Raw genomic sequence first — 23,383 nt, 5'->3', positions numbered from 1 at the left:
TTTAAGAATTGGAGATCATTACAATGCAGGAAGGCATTTAAGCTGCTACTTAGCTGAAGGTTGGAATTAAAAGTACAGCCTGCCCTTGGATCTATTCATAGAAGCTGTAATGTTTATTAGCATGTGAGAGACAGTCATTAAGGTGTTACTGCCCTAATTTGTATCAGGACATATAAGAAATAATTTAATTAGGTATTAAACAGTTTTTTTCAATTTTTAACAAAAATTTTCATATTTAATCTCTGACCAATTTGGGATTCACTAACAATTTCTTTCTAGGTAGTTTAAGTCCATGAACTCAAATCTTCTAGCATACGGAGCATCTCAAATTTTAGTGACTACATGTTTTTCTTTTTTCTGAGCGTGTTTGTTAGTTTTGAGTGAATTTCGATTAAGAAAAGCAACAAATTACATTGATAAACACTGCAGTTAAGTGCCAGTTTCTGAGATGCAGACTCCAGCTGTGTGTTTTCTCATCTACGAAGAGGTTTAGGAAGGGAAGTTAACCTTGTTCTCCCTGTTCTTTGTAAAGTGAAGCTCTCCCCTTTGAGATAGGTGATAATTAGAACAAGGAGTGTGGCATTTAACCAAAACATTTGACTACATAATTAGATAGCCTCAGTTTTATTTAGATCGCACAAAGAAGCTGCAGGCTTCCTGAAAGCAATGGGCAGACTCCCCAAACCACCCTTGGAGATGTTCCTCTGTAGGAGCCTTGCCTGAGAAAGGGCTCCAGAGTGGGCTCCCTTGATGCTGGCGGCAATGGTGGCTTCACAATGCCTGTGAAAGCGGGATTTGGCTTGCTGCACTGTCAGACCTTGTTTTCATCCTCTTGCTTTGTCTCTAAATACATCGAGATTTTTTTTTTTCTCCTATGAAGCACACTGTTCCCAATGGGAGCTCTGAGTGAAAAGCTAAAGCTATAATTTGCTTTAGTGAAATATAGAAAATAAATGCATAAAGTATTTTTCCAGAGGCAGGTCTGAATTCTACTGCCTTAAATGTTAGAAAAAATGACTGGTACATGTTACTTACTCATTTGATCCAATTTTACACAAAAGGTACATTGATACATATGCTTAAATATTTTATATCAGTCATATATCCACAACTTTCACTTATTGTTATTATTTATTATTACCTTTTGGCTACCTTCTAAATCTGGACCCCTGCTGCCTTTAACTTTTGAATTATTGACGCCTTTTTATAGCAATGACCATAGGGTCATGGTGTTCTCATAATTATCTGTGTCATCAGTTCTTTATTGACTGAGTGATAAGGGTATTGAACTACTGGTCAGCCTTGTAAGCAGCGTGTTTCTTAGATCGATTAGAACTGATCTTTCTTTGGACTTACATGAAAACTGTGCAAGACTGGAATAAAGGGAACAACTCTCAGACTAAGTAACACTCTCACTCATCAGCATTTACTTAAGAATCTGGGATACAAATCGTAGGTGACAAAGACGCAAATTCAGTCTTAGAAGATTAGCTACCTCTTCATTTGCATATATTTCTTTCTTCTCCACCAGTGGATTAATGACAGATGTCTTTACCTAAAACAGTACCATAACGGATGGACGTGGAGATGCAGTCTTCAGGTTCCTACTTGAAGGACCTACTTATTGCTTTAACTAGTGAGAGCTCTCCCAGCCCCTTCAGAGATGGTCCCCAGCTACAGAAAGTCACCTTGCTCAAGGATAGTGCCCAGGCAGTGACAGATGGAGGCCAGGTTAAGAAGGTCTGGTCATTTGGGCACCATGTGAGATAACATTGGTGAGACCCTCCTGCTCTAATGCTCCCCATAGAGCATGTCACAGTGTGTGTCTGGCCTGTATCACAGCTCAACTTATTACTCTGCCCGACCTTTCTTATCGCCTTCCTCCCTCTACTGTATCCCACCACTATCCTCTGTCTTGGAGTCCGCGTTCAATAGAAGCTACCCCAAAGGCCTTGCCGGGATCCAGTCTGATGTGAATGGTAGTTGGGTGAGAGGCCTTCCCAGCAAGCCATTCAGTGCTACTGCATTACATATAGATTGTATGGCTATACCCTGAGACATGGCAGCAGCTTTACTATTCCCTTAAGATAGAGGCATTTGAAGGATGACAGCAAAGCCAGAAGTTGTGGCCATATCATAGGGTGGTCGAAACAGCAAGTGATGATACAATATAAAGAGAAAGTCAAAACAGAATAATTTCATTTCTCTATGGCGGTAATAATATGTAGCAAATGCGACCTAAGCAAAAATGACCCTAAATCCAAAAGAGTTCTAAGAGGACAGATGGGGTGAGTGAGGACCTCCTTACAGCGATGGTGACTTAACAGGCGAAATAGAAATAATGTGTCAACTGATAGAAAAACACGAACCGACTTATTTCCTCACTACTAGAGAATCAACACTTGAGAGATGATCTTAGGGGCACCTGGGTGTCTTAGTCCTTAAGCATCTGCCTTTGGCTCAGGTCACGATCCCAGGGTCCTGGGATTAAGCCCTGCATCAGGCTCTCTGCTGGGAGGAAACCTGCTTCTCGCTCTCCCACTCTCCCCACTTGTGTTTCCTCTCTCACCATGTCCCTCTCTGTCAAATAAATAAACAAAATCTTTTTTAAAAAGGAAAAAAGTTAAGATGACCTTATAAAGACCTGGAGAACAGGTCTCCTATTCAACTCTAGAATCACTTGAAGTCTGAAACCAATCCTCATAGGTTTTCTTGGATTGAACAAGGCCTCAGGAATTCCTCTAGACTAAAGGTATAGTGGATAAATTTTTGAGGTATATATGCTTTGAGTTTCTTTCTGATGAATAGACCAAAGTTGAGATTTACTACCAGGAATGCAGAATTACGTGATGCGTGACATGATACAACCCAGCCATCCCAGAAATGTCTTCTCTGAAGCTTGGTTGGCCCACAAGCATAAGGCAATTATCTCAGTGCATGGAGTGAGCTAAAGAGGTGAAGAAAAGTGGACACGATTCCAAAATTTCACCAGAAAACAGCTTCGTAATGGAGATAAGGATTTTTTTGTAATTTATTTAATTCATATTAATGGGGATTCTTTTGCAGAGATGTATGCTTATCACAATAATGAATCATTTCATCTGAAACTGATAACAATAGTTTATGTGAAAGTACTTTGTAAATTTAAACAGACTTAAAATGTTACTTATCACTGACACAGTGCCTAGAACAGCAGGCAATCAATAAATGTTAATTGCATGGTGAGTGAAACTACTGGAAACATTATTATCTTTATTAGTAGCAGTATGAAGGGATCTATTTGCCTCTGTTATACAACATTTTTCACATGTAGTAATTAATATGTAATTAGATAGAAAAATATACTATTTTATGATTTCAGAGTCAACATTCCATGGATAATGTAGGCACAATATTGTTTTCTTTTTTTTAAAGTTTTTTATTTCAATTCCAGTTTGTTAACATACAAGACACAATCTTACTTTTAGATAATCCTCAAAAAAGGAGTATTGTGGGGCTTTTTGTTCTGTTTTGCTTTTGTTTTTTTGCTTTTTGGTTTTTTGTTTTGTTTTGTTTTGTTTTGTTTGGGTCTCTATTGTAAGAAATCCAATCAAGAGTCCTGGCTTATTTTGTCATTTTATACTTTATGGAAGTCTATTGATTAAGCACCTGTTCCTATAGTTGCTAAAATATAAGGAATTTCCAACCACTTATGAATTCAGAATGCTTCACTTTATGTTCTTTTCAGAGAAGATAATCTCAGATGATCTGCTATCAAACTTTTATCCAAAACCCAGATGAGAGAAAGAATATTTATGGAAACTTGACAGAGTTACAGTCCATTCATTTTATCCTTAAATGAAGCTGAGCTCCCTGAGGGAAATATGCAAAGATCATACTATTTGATTTTCTTGTCTAATTACAAGGCTTTCTCAAAGAAAGAATAATATTTAAAAAGTAGCAGTGAAAGATATCCTATTATGTCTTTTTTTCCCTTTCATTTTTAATTTTGGCTTTGGATCTGTTAAATAATCTGATAAGAAATATGAACCTGCTCCCCAGAAAAACCTAAATCTACAGAAACTGTGTATATATACAGATATTTACACCCTCACTTTCACTAGTACATAGACTTTTTGATGCTCATTCATAGACTTTAGAAACCTACACAGACAAGAAGTTGAAACTTCTCCCTAGTAAGCATCCACCCTAATTCCAGTGTTTCCCTTTAAGCATCTTACCAGGTATTGGCTTCAGCTAATGTTTTATTGTTACCTTATTAGGAGTTTTACACAGTATATTCAATTTCCTCACAGGATTTTTACAATTTATTGAGATAATTTTCTAATCTGACCTATTAAGATGATTATTTAAATTAATAGGTTTTTCTGCTATGAGAAATTTTGGCATCCCTGAACTAAATTAACTTGGTCTTGTTGTATTTTCTGATACCTCTGGCAACTTTTTACTATAATTGCTCTCAATAAAAAGATACTCTTCAGCACAGAATTCAATGATATTGTGGAGGTATGATAATATAAAACTTCAAAAACACTGCCAAGAGAATAATTTGGTCAAAAATCTAGCCATATCTGTATCTACATCTGTAGCTATGTACCTATTTATCTTCAGATACCTTTAATGAGCTAATGTGATTAACTGTGTTTTAAATATTTTCTATAATAAATATTTTAGTAATTGTGCAACAAAAAGAAAAGAAATAAAAGATGCTCATCTACCCCCAAAGTAGGAAGTTGATTTCAAGGCCTAATATACCCTTGCATTTCAAGTATATTGATTGTACTCTAAACCTGTGATCAGAATTCTCAAAATTTGTTCCTGAGCTTTGAAATCACAATACTGTCAAAAGCTTCCCTCGAATCTCCATGATTGCTGGTCAAGTCCTTGTTCAGAGCTGTGCCACAATCCCCAGTGAAGACAGCAATGAATGATGATAAGAGCTTTTGTTTGCAGGAAAAATACCTAAACCAAAATCACAGTCCCGCTTCTAAGAATCTTTGGAATTAAACTAAGCATGCTGCTGCACGTTGAGGATTCTAGGTGCTCTAGATATTTCAGCAGTGAGAGGAAAATGAACCACAGTCTGACAAAAGAGTGAAGTAGTTGGACATGGCCTAATGATTTGGGACTGTGGGGGCAGACACTATAATTAATGAACCAGCAGGAGAAAATACGTATGTGTATGGAATTTTCAAGAACAGATGGGCCTCTTGTGGTTGGAATTGTTCATTCATAGACCCGCTAAAAACAAAGAAATAGGGTAGATCTACAGGGTAGATCGAGAAAAGGTATTGATATTATTTTGTACTCACTTACTCCCTTCTTTAGACATGTGTTCATTGAATATACATAAAGACACTTGGTCCAGCCACTGTAAAAGTGAAAGAAATAATATTAAAAATTGCTTCTAAAAACCCACAGCCTTACTCAGTATCGCTGTATCAAATTTCATTCGTGATCATTAATACTAATGACTCGCTTCTCTGAAAGGTCCAGTTGACATATAGGATTCATTTTATGGCTCTCTGAAACAAGACAGTACAAATGTATGTGCAGGTGAACCCGTTAAATTCAGCCTTGGGCGGGAAGGACACCTTTAATTCAAAAAGCCCTTGTGACTGTAGCTACAGTTTGTCTCCATTACCTTATGATATGAGATTCCTGACACTTTTTTCTGGCTCCCTGTCATGGCTCTTTTGTGTCCCCCACCCTTGATTTCTTAAGCAAACAAATGTCTCTCCCCTGAACAACTTGCTGTACTAGAGCTGATCCTGCCTCAAAGGGGCTGAAGCTGTTTAGTTCCACAAACACCTCTATAAAGAGGAAGTGCAGTTGGAAAATGTAATAGGCCCAGTTTTTCAAGTTATCAAGTTAGCACATTCCAAAAATTGAGTAGATCCAATCAATTATGTCACTCAGGCTGACAAAAATTGTCAAATCAACTGATTTAGATATTAATAACATCACAATGAACTGCCCCTGCTTGTTTGTGACTTTTCTATTGACAAGTCATTTAATTGTTATATATTGCAACCAAAAAATGTGTCATGTTAGGAAAAAAAGTACTTTTCTGAACTGAACCAACAGCAAGAGGGAGAATAAAATTTGATCCAGACTCTTCTTAAAAATCTGACATGGAGCAGTTATTCTTGCTACTTCATGTTTGGGATTTTCATTTCCCATGCGCCTTTTCTTTTGGATCCCGCCAACAAAGATATATCTGTCTTATAATTTCCTTTTTAATATATTTTAATAGAACAAAGTACGTGTATGTGTGTGTCTCAGCAACTGAGATTATAATATAAGTATATACCAGGGTTTCAAATAATATTTTTAAATGAAAAATTTGAGACTTAAAATACATGGGAGAATTACGTGTTATGATGGCAACACTTACGTCCTGCTCCTCACATTTTCAAGTAGAGGCGAAGATGAACTCTAGCTTTTTTGTATTTCTTACTGCTGCTCACAGAAAAGAAGTGAGTTGCCTGATAAAGGAGTGACAACTTTAATTTATATTTCTCAATTGGGTGAAGTCAGTCTATTAAAACTTCATAAGCACTGGTGCTTCAGGCTACTTTCTTCTCTTTTCATTCAGGTTGTGGGTTAATGTGTCTGTTCTGAAATCTAAATTTTCCCTCAGATGTGAGGTCCCAAGTTCTAGAGGGAGGGCAAAGGAGGGATGGGGAGTAGAAAGTATCAGCAAGTCCATTTGGTGACATAGGTAAGACTTGTCTGCCACCTCCGATTATATCCATAATAAAGCTAACACTTAGGGGCATCTGGGTGACTCAGTTGGTTGAGCATCTGACTTGATTTTGGCACAGGCCATGATGGAGCTCTGCTTCCGGCTCCTCGCTCAGTCAGAGTCTTCCCTCTCTCTCTGCTCCTATTTCTGCTCACGCACGCATTCTCTCCATCTCTCTCAAATAAATGAATGAATGAATGAATGAATGAATGAATAAATAAATAAATAAATGATAAAGCTAACATGTAAACTTCCATCAGTCTGAGTGTCTCTCTGGAAATTGGTTCCAAACTTGGGCAGCGAAAAGGGGCAGCATCTATTGACAGCCTATAACCTTAATGGTCTCAAAATACTATCTGTTGATTGTGCATTTTCTTGACCACTGATGATAATGATTTGTAGGGTCAGCTTTGTATAACTTCAGAACCACAAAAATCCATCCAGACAGGATGTAAATATTATCCATAAATAGACTGTTACTTTATCGCTTTTGGAACCCAGAGGGACCAACTTAGTTATGCAGGAATTCTTGCCTAACTTTCTTTGTCCTACTTAATATTGACTATTTTTTATTATTGCCTTCTGTACCATTTTTAGTTCTCAGCATATTGCACATCTTTTTTTTTTCCTGCAAAGGTATCCAGACACAGCAAAGTGAGCCTTAGCTTTGGACTAATATTTTGTTTGGATTTTAAACTTTTTGATATGATAATGTTAACCTACAACTGCTGATAAGCCCACGTTTATCTCATAGTCTATGATATTTTTTCCTTCAGTTAGAACATACTTTGTGATGTAAATAAAGAAAAATACAAGGCATACATATACAAGGTATATGGAAACAGCATTTTTATTCAACACCAGTTTCACTCAGTGACCCTACACACAAGACATTGGCTTTAAGGTTGCTCAGCACAGAAAATAGCAAGCATTTAATAATGACTAAACTAAGTTTTTACTCTACAATGATTGTTTTACTATTTAGAGCAGGCATATCCTAAATGAACATTTTTTTTTCTGTCACTGTTTCTGTTTGCCACTTTTTATTTTAAGTTAAAGCCAAATCTTTTATGAATATGAAACTGGTTCAAGAATTGGAGAATTGAGCTCAAAAGGTTCTGTCAATTGCTTTCCTCAAACTTATTTTCCTGACCAAAAAAAAAAAAAAAAGAACAACAAAAAACAAACACAATTTATATCTTAAAGAAATATCCATTTCCTCTCACAAACCACCTATGCAAGGTTAAGCCTGATGAATAAAGATAGAAAAACATAGGATGAAATCAGCTATTCAGACTTAAAGTGTCAGGACCAGGATACAGCATGTTGGGAAATAAGAAAGAGTTATAAAAGGTTTTCCAGGGAGGGTAGGTAATAGAACAAATATTTCGTTTTATAAAATTGCTTATTTTAAGGAATTCTGGCACAATCCATAAGCCACATTGTTAAAATGAGAAAACAATATTCCTAATATTCTCTGTGATAGATACCTGCCAACTCTGTCATAACTAGAAGGATAGTTAAATAGATACTCAAAGATAGATGAATAGGTAGAAATTTTTGTAAGAATCAGTCTCTATATGCTATTTTGATAAATAGTATGCATTATAATTTTAATGGAATTTAACAGAAGACAAAACTGCAGTGAATCTGAGGTCAAACGCAATGATCCAATGATTTACTTTTTTCAATATGTCTTCACTCAAGAGTGAAAACTGAGAGGATTTTGCAATGGGTTGAGGGTTGCATATGTGAGAAAAAAGAAATAAAATGTTAAGAAAATCTTCGTTTTTCTGATTTGTAATATATGGGTAAAGACACCATTTACAAGTCAGGAAAAATTAGAAAAGGAGTACTGTTTGCTTAGTACATAGTACTCTGGAACATAAGAGTTCCTCTGTATATATGTTAAATTTGTAATGTCCATTGGATAGCAAAGTGAGATATGAAGCAGTTAGCTGTATATATGAATGTAGCACTCAGTAGAATTGTTAGAATTGATAGGCATAAGATCAAGAATCATCACAAATATGATACATCTTAAACGGTTTGGAATGCTATGAGAGAATATGTTATGCTGGCTGCCTTATAACAACAAACTTTTTCTCACAGTTCTGGATGTGGAAAAGTCCAAGATCAAGACACTGGGAGACAGCATCTGTTGGAGCCCACCTCCTGTTTCATAGACATCTGTCTTTTCACTTTGTCTTCCCATGATAGAATAGGAGCTCTCTGAGGTTCCTTTTTTCAGGGTATTAATGCCATTCACTAGTGCTTTGCCCTCAAGACACAATCAATTCTCGAAGGTCTCACCTCCTCATACCATCACACTGGGAATTAGAATTTCAACATATGAATCCAGGGGGACACAAATATTTAGCCCATAATATAAACTACATATAGCATTTAAATGCATAGAACTATATGATATCATCCAGAACTATATGATATCATAGAATTATATGATATCATATGATATCATCATTCTAGCATGCATAGAAAAGAAAAAGAAAGTAGTTAAATATTTATGGAATATTTATTATAAGTTAGATATTGTTTAAAATACTTTATTTGTATTAACTAATTAAATCCTCTTAGTAACACTATATAGTATGTTACTCTTATTATTCCAGTTCTAATACTGAACACTCTGAGGCGAAGAGAAGTAACAGACCCATGAGCATAGAGATAATTAATCATATTTCTGGAATAAAGAAAATTAAAGAGTAGAGAAGAAAAAGGGTAAGGAGAGAAGGAAAGGAAGGAGAGGAAAGAAGTTGGTGGGTTTGGGGAGGGAAGATGAAGAGTGACACTAGAAATGAGGACATTTCAATATGTCACATAATTTTCTTCGAAGTATGTTACCAAAATTCACCAGAGGAATGCAGTATGATTTCCAAGCAATACTAACTTTGCAGTTCGCAGTCATGATTTTAGAGTAAAACCAGTTGTGTTATTTTCTCCTTCAGAGTCCAGCTTCTTTTTTCTTACTATAGGTTCAAAAAAGACAATTTGGGTAAAAGATGTTGGGAATTGACCAAGCAAGTAGGAGAGAAGTACACAACACCAATTTTGCTTTTATAGCATCAATTTTGCTTTTAATAATAACGGAATCTAAGTCAGTAAAGAAGGCAGAAAAGAGAAATGTCGGAAATGGTGCGTGATTCAATTATACTGGTATTAAACACACACACAAGATCAGGTCTTAAGGAAAAGAAGGAAAAAATAAATATTTTTGTTTACATACTGTCCCACGTTTCATAGTTTACTGATACATCCATGTCACTGGATAATTATACTTACCCTCACCCTTCTATTGGGTACTTAGGGGGGCAAAAGGGAAGCTCGTTAAAAAAAAAAAAAAAGACAAGAAGAGGAATCGGGATCAGTTAAAACTTGGGAAAGGATTTAATAAAATAATTGGGGGCAAAAGGGAAAACTGATTTTTTTTTAATCTCTTGTACCCTTTCTATTTCAAACACTTTAAGCAGTTTTTGTTTACTCCTCCAGTCTTCATTATATGAAATTTCTCTTAATTGAAGTATAATTTCTTTATGGCATACAAAGTGAGCATCAACAATAAAGTGTTGCAGGATGTATTTTCCATCTATACATGGTTACTATGGCAGATCAATGGAGTCAAAAGCAGGCAAAAAGGTTTTACATAAGGTTGAGCACAGCAGAATATATACTTTAATGTGAAGAAAGAAATTCCTCTGTATATTGAATGCTCAAAATTTATTTTTAAGATATAACCACATTTGAGACCTTTGGGTGCCTCAGTCAGTTAAGTGTTTGACTTTACCTCAGGTCATGATCCCGGGGTCCTGGGATTAAGTCCCTGTGGTTGGTTGGGCTCCCTGCCCAGCAGAAAGTCTGCTTGTCCCTCTCCCTCTATACTGTCCCTGCCCCCCCCACTTGAGCTCTCTCTCAAATAAATAAATCTTTAAAAATAAATCCATAAAAATAAAAATAAAATATATCCACATTCCAATAGAATAACTGACTCCAAGAATTTAGAGGCTTTCTACTTGGTTTCTATACCCAGAATTTCTATTTACTATTTTCCCTACTTAAGGAATATTATTCTCCGAAGGTATTTAATAGCCACCAGCTTTGAGTCAATTATTTCTAGATACCCGACTTCCCCCCCCAAGTCTCTTTTTTTCCAGCTTTTATTCAAATGGTTTCAATGAGAATCAAAAAATGCACAACACCTATGTTAGTTAAAAGACTTATTCAGAGTCCAGAAATAAACACTACAACTCAATACTGAGAAAACAAAAAACCCCACCAAAAACAGGCAAGGGATTTGGAAAGACATATAATGAAAGAAGATACACAAATGACCAATAAGAACCTTAAAAAGAAGGAGACATCATTAATTGTCAGGGAAATGCACATTAAAACCATATAACGTATAACGAGGCACCTATTCCAATGAAAACACTCACCAAGTGTTGGCAAGGATGTGGAGTAACTAGACTACTCACACATTCCTGATGGGAAGAAACAATGTTACAGCCACTTTGAATAATGATTTGTTGGTTTCAACAACAACAACAAAAATGCATCCACAGAAAGATCTGTACACAAATGTTCCTAGCAGTTTAGCCAAAAACTGGAAACAGCTTAAATTTATTTCAACAGGTGAATAGAAAAACAAATCGTGGTGTATATATCTAATGAACTGACTTATTTACGACTTAGCTGCAAAAAGGAATACGCTATTAATACACACAATAACATAGAGAAGTCTCAAAATCATGCCAAGTGAAAGCAGCAAAGCAAAATTGGGTGCGTGCTGTATGATGCCATTTATATAGTGTCCGAGAAAAATGCAAACTGATCCACAGTGACAGTAAACAAATCAGTGGTTGCCTGGGGATGGAGGTCCGAAGGGAAGATGGATTGCCAAGGGGCGGGAGGAAACTGGGGGATAAGGAAAATATTTATTATCTTGACTGTGCTGATGCAAATATATCAAAAACTGATTGAAGACATGAAATATGTTCGACTTGTTTTATTTTTATAGACCTAAATTATGTAAAAAAAAAAAAAAAAAAGTAAAAGAACGCCCTCCCTTGCCTCATTTGTATTGTGAAAGCTATCATCTTTATGAAGCCTCATGTCTACGTGTCCCAAATGCTTTTTGTCACTCTCTCCCCTACAACGGCGCGACTGCATTCACCTCCATCATAGAAATAATCACGTAATAATATAATTGGTTTTAGGGAAAAACGGCTTTCAAGTGACATCTAAAATTTTTGCCTAGATAGTGTCTCATTAAATTTTCTACCTCTGCCCACATTGATATCTGGGTTTATATCAACACAGCTGTTTCCCCAGTCCCCGCCAGGTGGTAGGATCCTTGGGAAAACCATCTCTGATTAGTCCTCTGTTCCAGCACCTGCACACTGAGAGTCACACAGTAGGCATGCAGTCAGCACCTGCAGGAGGGAAAGCTAATGCTTATGACATTTGCTCTGCTCTATGGAGCTCTTTGGATATGTTTCTGGGCTCTTGACTCTGTCCTCTATCGCCGAGATTGCTTTATAATTGAGGTGTTGGTTTCGACAATTTTTATGACCCATAAAATTTACAATTCCCTGGGAAACATTCAGAAGAAATGATATGGGGGAATTATTTCATCCAGCACCTCCAGTGTTTACATGATGGGTTTTTATCTGCTGTGATACTCATCTTCTGTGAAAAAAAAAAAAAAACTTAAGTTTTCCATTTGTTTACAAAAATCATCTTCTGTTGTCCTCAATTGCGGTTATTTCTGATTCTGCCTTCTGAACTGCAGTATTTACACACATAATCTCTATTCAAAAGAATATAGCACACTTTTAAAGCCATTATCTAACACTGGAGGTGTGTTTATTATTGCTTTCTGTGCCTCTATTGTCTTCTCAACTAGGAATCCATAACACAAAATCCTGCAAAGCTTTTGTCAGAAATGTCATAAAAGAATATGTAACTAGAGGAGATGTGAAAATTCCATTTGGGCTTATTTACCAATTGAGAGAGATAGTCAAGGTTGGGACAATATTATCAGCAAAGACTGCACTGCAAATGGTAATAGGCATTTTTTATTAGCTCTTTCTTCAAGAAGAGAGAAATCTAATAGAATACATTTTTGCAAGATAAGTGCATAAATAACCAGTTTTGTGCTAGGTTTTCCCCTGCTATTGCAATGCTGCCCATTAAGTGTATTTATGGAGTACTTAGTGACAAGAAAATTGTTTGATGGACATATCCCCCGTAATGAGATTTTTCTGAAATTGTAGTTTTATTTTAAGTAAAAGTCTAGAAATGTCCACAATAATATTTCCAGACAAAAGGAGTGGACCCTGAGGAATTAATGTACACTCATTTCACCTTTAACATCCTGGGAAGTAACAGCATTTTTGAAGGGAAGAAAAAATATTCAATCCCATACTAATAACCATTTTTACTTAGGAAAATAAGCATATAGAATATGGACAGATAAAGCTTCTAAAGTTTCTTAGGCTACCCTGTTGAGGCATTTAAAATTCCTTGTTTTACAGTAAATGTAAGTAGAGGCTTGAACATAGATATCTAATCATATATCCTAAATCATGACTGAAATGACCAAAAGATATATAAAAATAGGGGAAGTCTTCATCACACATTCAGTAAATGCCAGTCTAAATCTGCTTCTACCTCTTAAAAGAAATTGATCTTGTCAAGGTCACAAAGGACATGACTTCCGGGAATCTGGGCTGAACAGCCATTTTCTTACTAACAATCCTGCAAATCTAGACACAGCTGATTCTTCTACTTCTCTCTCAATTTTTCATTATGTTCTTTTTGGTCTTCTTTGCAGCTTCTTTTCTTTCAAACTCCAATATTGGAATGTCCCTGGGCTAAGTTCCTGGTACAGACTGAATGTCTGTGTCCACCCCCAAAACTTTATACCGAAAGCTAATCTCTGATGGGATAGTATTTGGAGGTGGAACTTATGGGAGGTGAGAGGGTCATGAGGGTGTAGCTCTCATGACTAGGATTATTGCCCTTGGAAAAGAGGCCTCAGTGGGCTGTCTCATCTCTTCTACCATGTGAGGACACTGAAAGAAAAACCATCTATGATCCAGGAAGTGGAGTGTCACCAGACATCAAATCTACCGGTGCCTTGACCTTGGACTTTTCAGCCTCTAGAATTGTGAGAAAATCAATTTCTGTTTATAGGCAACCTAGTCTATGGTATTCTATCATAACAACTCAAACTAATTAAAAAGAGTTCCTTACCCATTCATTTTTCCTTGTACACATATTTATGAGATGATTTCATCCAATCCCTTGGCTTTATATAATATCTATTTGCTGATGAATTTCAAATTCATATATTAAAATCTGACCTCAAATTTGTATCTACAACCATCTACACAATCTGTCCACTAAGATATTGAATTAGTTGGCTCATGCTAAGTTCTAATATAGTAACTAACAACCCCCAAGTCTCAACACATTTCACCAAAGTTTTATTTACACCCTCAATAAATGTTGCCTCTTTGTCAGCTGAAGAGCTCAGATCCATGTGTGCTTTTTTTTTTCTTTTAAGATTTTATTTATTTATTTGACAGACAGAGATCACAAGTAGGCAGAGAAGCAGGCAGAGAGAGAGGGGAAGCAGGCTCCCTGCTGAGCAGAGAACCTGATACGGGGCTCGATCCCAAGACCCTGGGACCATGACCTGAGACGAAGTCAGAGGCTTTAACCCACTGAGCCACCCAAGCACCACCCATGTGTGCTTTTTAACCCTAAATCGAGTCTGAAGGGACAACTTCCATCTGGAATATGCTGCTTTCATGTCCTTCCACCCACAGTTCATCAATCAAACCATCATCAATCATATGGCCAAACAGGGTATCAGTGGAACAGGAGAATATAACCTTCCCACACAGAGAGACAAGCAAATACTTGAGAACAGTGAATACTATTTGGCACAAATGTCTGATAAGAGTCTCAAAGTTCACATGTCCAAAATTCAAGTATTTACTTCTCTGGCTTAAGAAGACATGGTCCCCTCTGATTCTTCCAGCCTCACCAAATGCTATCTCCATCTATCTACTTGACCCAGAGAGAGTTAGAAGGAAGCAGTGATTCATTCATGTCCTTCTGCCCATCATCCAATCCATCATTAAATCTTACTGATTCTATAGATTTGTCAAAAATCCAATTCTCTCGCACTGTTATCATACTAGTGTAAAACACAACCCCTTCTCTCCTGGATAACAAGGCTGTAGATCCCCCTAACACATCCTCCTATAATCCATTTACCATACAACAGCTAGCATTTTCTCTTTGAAATATGAATCGGATAATATTACGTCAATATTTAACATCCTTCAGTAACTTCCTATCACAGTTATAAAAACATCCAATTCCTAGGGCCGTGGTGACTCAGATGTTAAGCATCTCCCTTCAGCTCAAGTCATGATCACCGGGTCCTGGGATCGAGCCCCACATCAGGCTCCCTGCTCAGTGGGAAGCCTGCTTCTCCCTCTCCCACTTCCCCTGCTTATGTTCCCCTCTTTCACTGTATCTCTTTCTGCCAAATAAATAAAATCTTATAAAAAAAAAATCTAACTCCTTACAGCTGAGTACAAGGCCCTGTGTTACTTGACTCATCAACCTTGCTAACCTCAAGTGGACCCTGTTTGCCACCATGCACCCTTCATTTGGAATCCATAGCACATCAAACTCTTTCCACCCCTGACAATATCCTAATATTGATAATCTGTTCCAGCATCTGGACTACCCTTCCAGCCTACAGTTCTCAGATGCCATTTTGCCTCCTTAAAGAAGCTTTCTCTGACCATTTTATGCCAATTAGAAACTCAAACCCTCACCCTTACATCCATCTACCCTCTGTAACAGCAAAGTATTTATGTCACTTATACAATGATTCCATCATTTTCATATTTATGTCTTTGTACTAGTGTTTTGTTTGTTTCCAATACTGTCGTCTAAACTTCACAAGGACACTGTTCTTACTGCTGTCGAGTACCAGCCATCAAGTAGCTAATCAATACACACTTGTTAAATAAATGACATGATTTTCCAAATATCTTTGAGGAATTTCTACAGATGCAACCTAGGTGAAGGAAGAAACGAAATACTAACCTAAAACTCTCACTGGGGGAAAAAACAAGTATTTTCTTAGGAAGTAGAAAAGTCTGGCAGATATCTAGTAATACCAGTGAGAGACACAGGTTCAAGGAAAGAGAGAGGTACTGCAGAAAAGAAAAAAAAATACATATAAATTACTCCTTTCATTTCCCTATTATGGTCACTCAGAAAGAAATGTAACTTAGGAATCTGGAGGGAAAGTAAAGCTCTGCTCAGTGGGGAGTCCACTTCTCCCTCTCCCTATGCCTCTCCACCTGTGCCCTCTCTGTCACTCTCTATCAAATAAATTGGAAAAAAAAAGTCAGTCCTTCCTCTTATCCTCCTTTCTTTCTTTTCTTCCTCTCTCATTTCTTCTTCCCTTTTCCTCCTGTGGTTCTTATTTAAAAAGAAAACAAAATAAGGCTATTAAGCACAAATGTGGTTGCATTGCAAACATTTTGACACAGAGTCTAATGATTTTTTACATAGTTCATTATGTAACTATGTAAACATTAACATTTTTTTTAAAGATTTTATTTATTTGACAGAGAGAGAGATCACAAGTAGACAGAGAGGCGGGCAGAGAGAGGGGAGGAAGCAGGCTCCCTGCGGAGCAGAGAGCCTGATGTGGGGCTCGGTCTCAGGACCCTGAGATCATGACCTGAGCTGAAGGCAGAGGCTTTAACCCACTGAGCCACCCAAGTGCCCAGACATGATTTTTTACATAGTTCATAATTCACATTGTGTCTTCCTCTTTAACCCAAGAATTTTATTTTATTTTGTCTTTTTTTTTTTTTTTTTTTTTTTGTGGTGGAAGTATTTACAAATTTCTGAGTGAACTATTGTAAATAGCTGTGTCATTCTTTTATATTTCATTTACATTTTTCCAAGAATATGTGGGCTGTACTATTTTGACTTTTAGAATTTACTAAGGGCATAATGTTTACTAAAAAGAAACCAAAGACATGTACAGCACGATATAATTTTTAATAACTAACTACTTATTTAATTTTTGTCTTTTGGATATTTTTAAGATTGAGAGGGAAAAATTCACATTTTTTTGTCTCTGTTCTCTAGCAACTTTTCTTTCCATTTATTCGCATTTTGTTCTGAAAAATAGCAAAAATACATAAAATAGATTAAAGCCCAATACTTCTATCTCTGCCATCATTCTGAATTACTAGTTGTTCATCTTTGTCATCTTTGCTGCAAATCCTTTTTTAAAGAAATAAAACATTTCAGAAAAAGCTAAATCTCTCTTTAGCCACCCACCTTTGCTTCCACCTCTCACCACCTGCTCAGTCCTTTCCCCAGCAGCCCTCCTCCACTCACTCAAACCACTGCCATCATTTTGGTACATATTCTGCAAGAGGTTTTTAGAAATATTTATTCATACATATATATCTTCCTACAAAGATGGATGAACGCTTTAGGTTTACATAAATAACACACTCTATGTATCACTCTGCACCTTGTTTTTGCCTGGTTCTACTTATGTTTTAATATACATAGGTCTTATTCATCATCTTAACTTTGTGTAACATTTTCTAACTTTTTTCTCTTGCTCACTGTGAAAGTGGAAAACTCAACTGCCTCATACCACTTCTTTCTCAAACACCTAACACGGTTTCTCTTATTCTCATTTATTGAAAATTGAAACAGTGAGAAAAGATCCTCCATAAGATTCTACCACAATGACCTCCCTATTGGCACCTGTAGATCTATGCTGTCTTCCTCTTGGGCAACGAATGGACTGCCCACAAGCCTAATGAAGTCCAGCTCTCTCTCTCTCTCTCTCGCTCTCTCTTCTCTCTCTCACACACACACATGCATGCATGCACACTAAGCGGTATCCACTTTTATCCTATCAGGAACATTTATTTTATTAGTTGCCCCTCCCTCTTGCATCACTGGTCCCACCCCCACCCGCGACCCACCTCACTAAGCCATCTGCATAAGCTCTCTTTTGACCCCAATTTATCTCCCTCCTACCTCATTCTTCTAATCGCATTTCCAGTAGAATTCTTAAAAATAGTTATGGATATTTTTGTATCCATTCCAAGAAATTCCTCATGTGGCATATCACTAACTAGAAGCCCCTTAGTTCACTTTTGCCTTTCCTGCAATACAGTTTGCATACATTTTCCTAACAATTTTTGGCACACTGACAGCATACTTCTTTACCTGCTCCTCAGGACAAAGTTTCTTGTTATTTTTATATTCCTTTGGGTCATTTTCAATGCTCAACCTATCATTAACAAGAAGTTAAATGTTAGTTTGAAAAATGCAAGGTGTATAAATTGAAGCTTAAACAAGCTAATAACCTTGAAGAATTGAAATGGAAATGTTTTGCACTGTGTGATTTTAGTGCTCAGAATTTGCTGGCAAAATCCAAAGTATCAGTGGCAATTAATGTAATGCCTTAGATGAAAGAGCTATTTGGTTAAGGGAAATGTATATTATTTACCATGACTGCCCCACTCATTATAAGTCAGAAGGAAACAAAAGTTCTATTCAGTGTCCTTTCATCTCAACTATTTGCTACAGTGTCCAAATCCCCAGAATAATTTGCCCAAGGCATAGTTTTCATTAAGCATTGCTCTAAAATGAAAGACCACTTCTAGTAGAGAAAATATACTTAAGAAGGTAAATTAAATTCACAGAATTTAAAATAGTGTGACAACTCTTTTCTTCTTTTCTGTCTGACCTCCTAAGCAACCAGTTTCACAAGAGTCCTACAAACTGAGGTAATTGTTTCAGTGATTTCAGAGTGTTTAAATTATAAGAAGCCATTGGAGGAAATAAAGGGAGATGGAACAAGGCCAGAAGTTAAAAGGGAAACAGGTTTTGATGCAATAAAAAGAATAAAAGGATTTCACTCGGAGAAGAGAATTATTGCTATCTGTCAAACTTCTAACAAGTCCCCTCAACCATACTTCAAGGACTAACAGAATTCTATTCGTTTTCTACTTTTAACAAACATCACCACACATTCCTTTCCTTTTTCAAAAATTATTTTCTTTGGAATATTACTTTTAAAAATGTCACCAAAAACTATGAAGTAAAGACAACCTTTGCAATTATTAAACTTGGTCTTAATCCCAGTCGTCTCTCTCCCAATTCAATTCAAATTGATTAACCCATTTCCATTCAACAATGTTTGCTGGTTGATTGCTATATACCAGGTAATGGGATCTAAAGCACACATGAGTTTTTCCTTATGAAATTATGTTTTATGGAGTTTAATTATTCAGGAAACTATTACAAATGGAGTAAGGTTTATGGGAGTTCATCTAATATGGAAGTATATGGGAAGGAGGTGATGGAGTAACTTTCTGAAGAACTAACATTTAAGTTGAAATTAGAAGAAAATATAGGAATTAACCAAGCAGGGAGGAGTTGCAGGCATCTGCTGCAGGATCTGACAAAGACCAATACATGTAAGGAACTAAACTAAATCAGCATGTCTGGCAAAAATAGCAATGGGTATTTTATATGAACCAAAGGAGAAAGACAAGAAAATACTACAACTTGACTTTTCAACCATGTGTGAAGAGGTGAATAATATCCTATTTAACTAGTACCAGACTGTCTTCTGGGAAATAAACCATCTTTTTCTGGAAAAGACCCTTGCTTAGTTAGTTGGTGTGGAGATGGAGACACTGAAGGCAGAGGTATTCCCAGTTCTGCTCCACCTGAGAGAAAGTAATGATTGTGTTATTTTTACCTTTCCCCCATCTCTGGTAGAATGGGAAAGAGATGAGAAAAAAGCCATAGAGAAGTAAGAGAGGACAAAGAAACTGTCTTGTGTTCACTTCCCCAAAGCAAGCTCTCGATGTGGCCTTAGATTGGAAGTTTGTTTGGGAGGTGATTTCAGGAAACAGAGAAGGGACAGAGATAGTGAGATTAAGGAAGGAAGGAAAGAAAGAAAAAAAAAGGAAAAAGAAAAATAGAGAGACAGAGAGAGTATTATCCTGGTAACTATGATGGCTAGCCTGGAGAGAGTATTATCCTGGTAACTATGATGGCTAGCAGGATTCTATCCTGCCTGAGAAACCTTGAAGAATCTACCTCAGATGATCTCTATTCAAAGTTTCCCTCCAGAGGGTCTACGCCCCAAGATAGTGGAGTAGGAAGATCCTGGTTTACCTTATCCCATGGATAAATCTAAGTATAACTCACATCAGTGTAAGTGACCCATAAAATTACCCCAATATTGACAGAGCAGACTCTTCACAGCTAAATGGAGAGAAGAGCCCCATCAAAGAGGGTTGGAAGGGTGCAGATGCAGTCAGAAGTCAAACTGAACCTTGTGACAGCCCATAGGAGGGAGGGACACTGTGAACACAAAGAAGGGAGAAGAGTAGTCCCCATAGCCAGCCATCCCAGGCATAGGAGGCCCACACTAGGGAAACAAAACCCCATGATATTTGGCTTTGAAAAACAGAGGGGCTTAACTTCTTGAGTTCTTACAATCAATGGAGCTTAACATCTGGGACTTCAAAATTAAAAGGCTAGGCTCTGGGAGATCCAGAGAGCTATGGGAAATTGAGTCCCCACCCTTGATGAGAGAGCACAACAAACAGCCCTGCTGAGATATAGCATGGGAACAGCAGTTTGAAAGATACATAGGGTGTATGGGAGGCATATTTGTTTGCTGTTCTCAAGGCTTATGTTAGAGGGGCAGGGATCTTTGGGAGACTTCTCCAAGAAAAGGGAGCTTGTGGGTATCATTTCCCTCTACAACCCTCAAGCCTAGACACAAGGGCATCTTGGGAAAAAACTCATTGTGAACACTCTCCACCTAGCTTGCTAACAATGTGCCCTGCCCCCCACACTGTCCCACCAACCTGGCCTCCTCCCACAGCAGACCCACACAAATCTTGTTAACACTGCATGCCCTGCCCCCACAGTGTTCTCCTGCTGACTAACCCCCTCCAAAACGCCTTCAGTAGGAGTCCATCCAAAGTGATACCAAAAGCATTGTCCTATGCAAGCAACCCCAATAGGGGCTGTACCACCCCAAATTGACTCTTGCCTCAGGGAGAGGGAAAGATAACCACAGACCCAGGTTCAGTACTGTCCCAGCAGTGGACTGGGTGCAAACATCTTCTCTGACTGCAGGTCTTGCCCATCACTGGAACCTTCTCAGAAGACAACACAGGGGAAGCGCTGTGCTACTACAGCTCTGGCAAATGCCTGGTCTGACCTCACTCAAGCCTAAGGTGGCCCCAGACTGGCCCATTGACAACACAGGGACCTAATTCAGCCCACAGTAGGCAGACCATTGCAAGAGACTAGGCTGAAGGCAAATATAGCTCAACTTCCACAGAAGGGTGCATGCAACACACAGAAGAGACACCCCTGAAGTACCAGGTTCTGGTGAACAGGGGACATTGAAGTTCGGGGCACTACAGGATTTCTTCTTCATCAAGACATGACTTTCAAGAGCAGGAAATGTAGCTGACTTTGCAAACACATAGAAACAGACACAGAGAGTCAGACAAATGGAGGACACAGAGGAATATGTCCCAAAATCACAGCAAGAGAGCTAAATGAGACAGAGATAAGTAATATGCCTGAGAGAAAATTTAAAGTAATGCTCATAAAGAAATTACCTGGACTTGAGAAGAGTGGAGGACCTCAGTGAGATCCTCAAAGGAGAGATACAAAATATAAAAAAAGACTAATCAAAGATAAAAAAAAAAATCTCAATAACTGAAATTAACAATACACTAGAGGGAATAAATAGTAGACTAGAGGAAGGAGAAGAACAGATCAGCAACCTGGAGGACAGAGAAATGGAAAACACTCAAATTGAGCCAGAGGGGGGAAAAATAATAATAAATGAAAATAGATTAAGAAAGCTTAGTGACACCAACAAGAGTAATAGCATTTACATTATAGGATCCCAGAAGGAGAAAAGAGAAAAGGAGGCAAAAAAATTTATTTGAAGAAATAATAACTGAAAACTTTCCAAATCCAGGGAAGAAAACATAAATCTAGATCCAGGAGGCACAGAGACCCCCAACAAACTCAAACCAAGGAAGTCCACACCAAAACATATAGTAATAAAAATAACAAAAACTAGTGATAAATAGAGAATTTTAAAAGTAATAAGAGACAAGAAAGTAGTTACATATAAGGGAAACCCCACAAGGCTATCAGCTGACTTTTCAGCAGAAACTTTGTAGGCTAGAATGGAGTGGCAGGATATATTCAAAGTGCTGAAAGAAAAAACCTGTAACCAAGAATATTCTATCATTCAGAATAGAAGAAGAGAAAGTTTCCCAGACAAATGAAAACTAAAGGAATTCATCACTACTAAACCAAGCCTTACAAGGCATGTTCAACAAACTAAAGTTCAGGACCAGATGGCTTCATTCTTTAAATGTTTTATCATTCTTTAAACATTCTTTAAATTTTTTATCAAACATTTAAAGAAAAGCTAATACCTATTATTCTCAAACTATTCTTAAAAAATAAAAAAGGAAATCCCAAAAGTTTATTTTTGCTTTTGGGACTTCATCAAGTTCAAAAAAACAAAGAGGCAACCCACGGAATGGGAGAAGATATTTGCAAAATGACAGTACAGACAAAAGGTTGATATCCAGGATCTATAATGAACTCCTCAAACTCAACACACACAAAACAGGCAATCATATAAAAAAAAATGGGCAGAAGATATGAACAGACACTTCTCCAATCAAGACATACAAATGGCTATCAGACACATGAAAAAATGTTCATCAACACTGGCCCTCAGGGAGATTCAAATTAAAACCACATTGAGATATCACCTTACACCAGTTAGAATGGCCAAAATTAACAAGACAGGAAACAACATGTGTTGGAGGGGATGTGGAGAAAGGGGAACCCTCTTACACTGTTGGTGGGAATGTAGGTTGGTGCAGCCTCTTTGAAGAACAGTGTGGAGATTCCTCAAGAAATTAAAAATAGAACTTCCCTATGACCCTGAAATTGCACTCCTGGGTATTTACCCCAAAGATACAGATGCCGTGAAAAGAAGGGCCATCTGTACCCCAATGTTTATAGCAGCAATGGCCACAGTTGCCAAATTATGGAAAGAACCAAGATGCCCTTCAACAGACGAATGGATAAGGAAAATGTGATCCATATACACTATGAAGTATTATGCCTCCATCAAAAAGGATGAATACCCAACTTTTGTAGCAACATGGACGGGACTGGAAGAGATTATGCTGAGTGAAATAAGTCAAGCAGAGAGAGACAATTATCATATGGTTTCACTTATTTGTGGAGCATAACAAATAGCATGGAGGACAGGGGAGTTAGAGAGGAGAAGAGAGTTGGGGTAAATTGGAAGGGGAGGTGAATCATGAGAGACTATGGACTCTGAAAAACAATCTGAGGGGTTTGAAGTGGTGGGGGGGTGGGAGGTTGGCGTACCAGGTGGTCGGTATTATAGAGGGCACAGATTGCATGGAGCACTGGGTGTGGTGAAAAAATAATGAA

The sequence above is a fragment of the Mustela putorius genome, unplaced genomic scaffold, assembly GCF_011764305.1.
Source record: "Mustela putorius furo isolate JIRA1106 unplaced genomic scaffold, ASM1176430v1.1 tig00000281_pilon_pilon_pilon, whole genome shotgun sequence".
Lineage (NCBI taxonomy): Eukaryota > Metazoa > Chordata > Mammalia > Carnivora > Mustelidae > Mustela > Mustela putorius.
Note: the sequence above shows the minus strand (reverse complement) of the source record.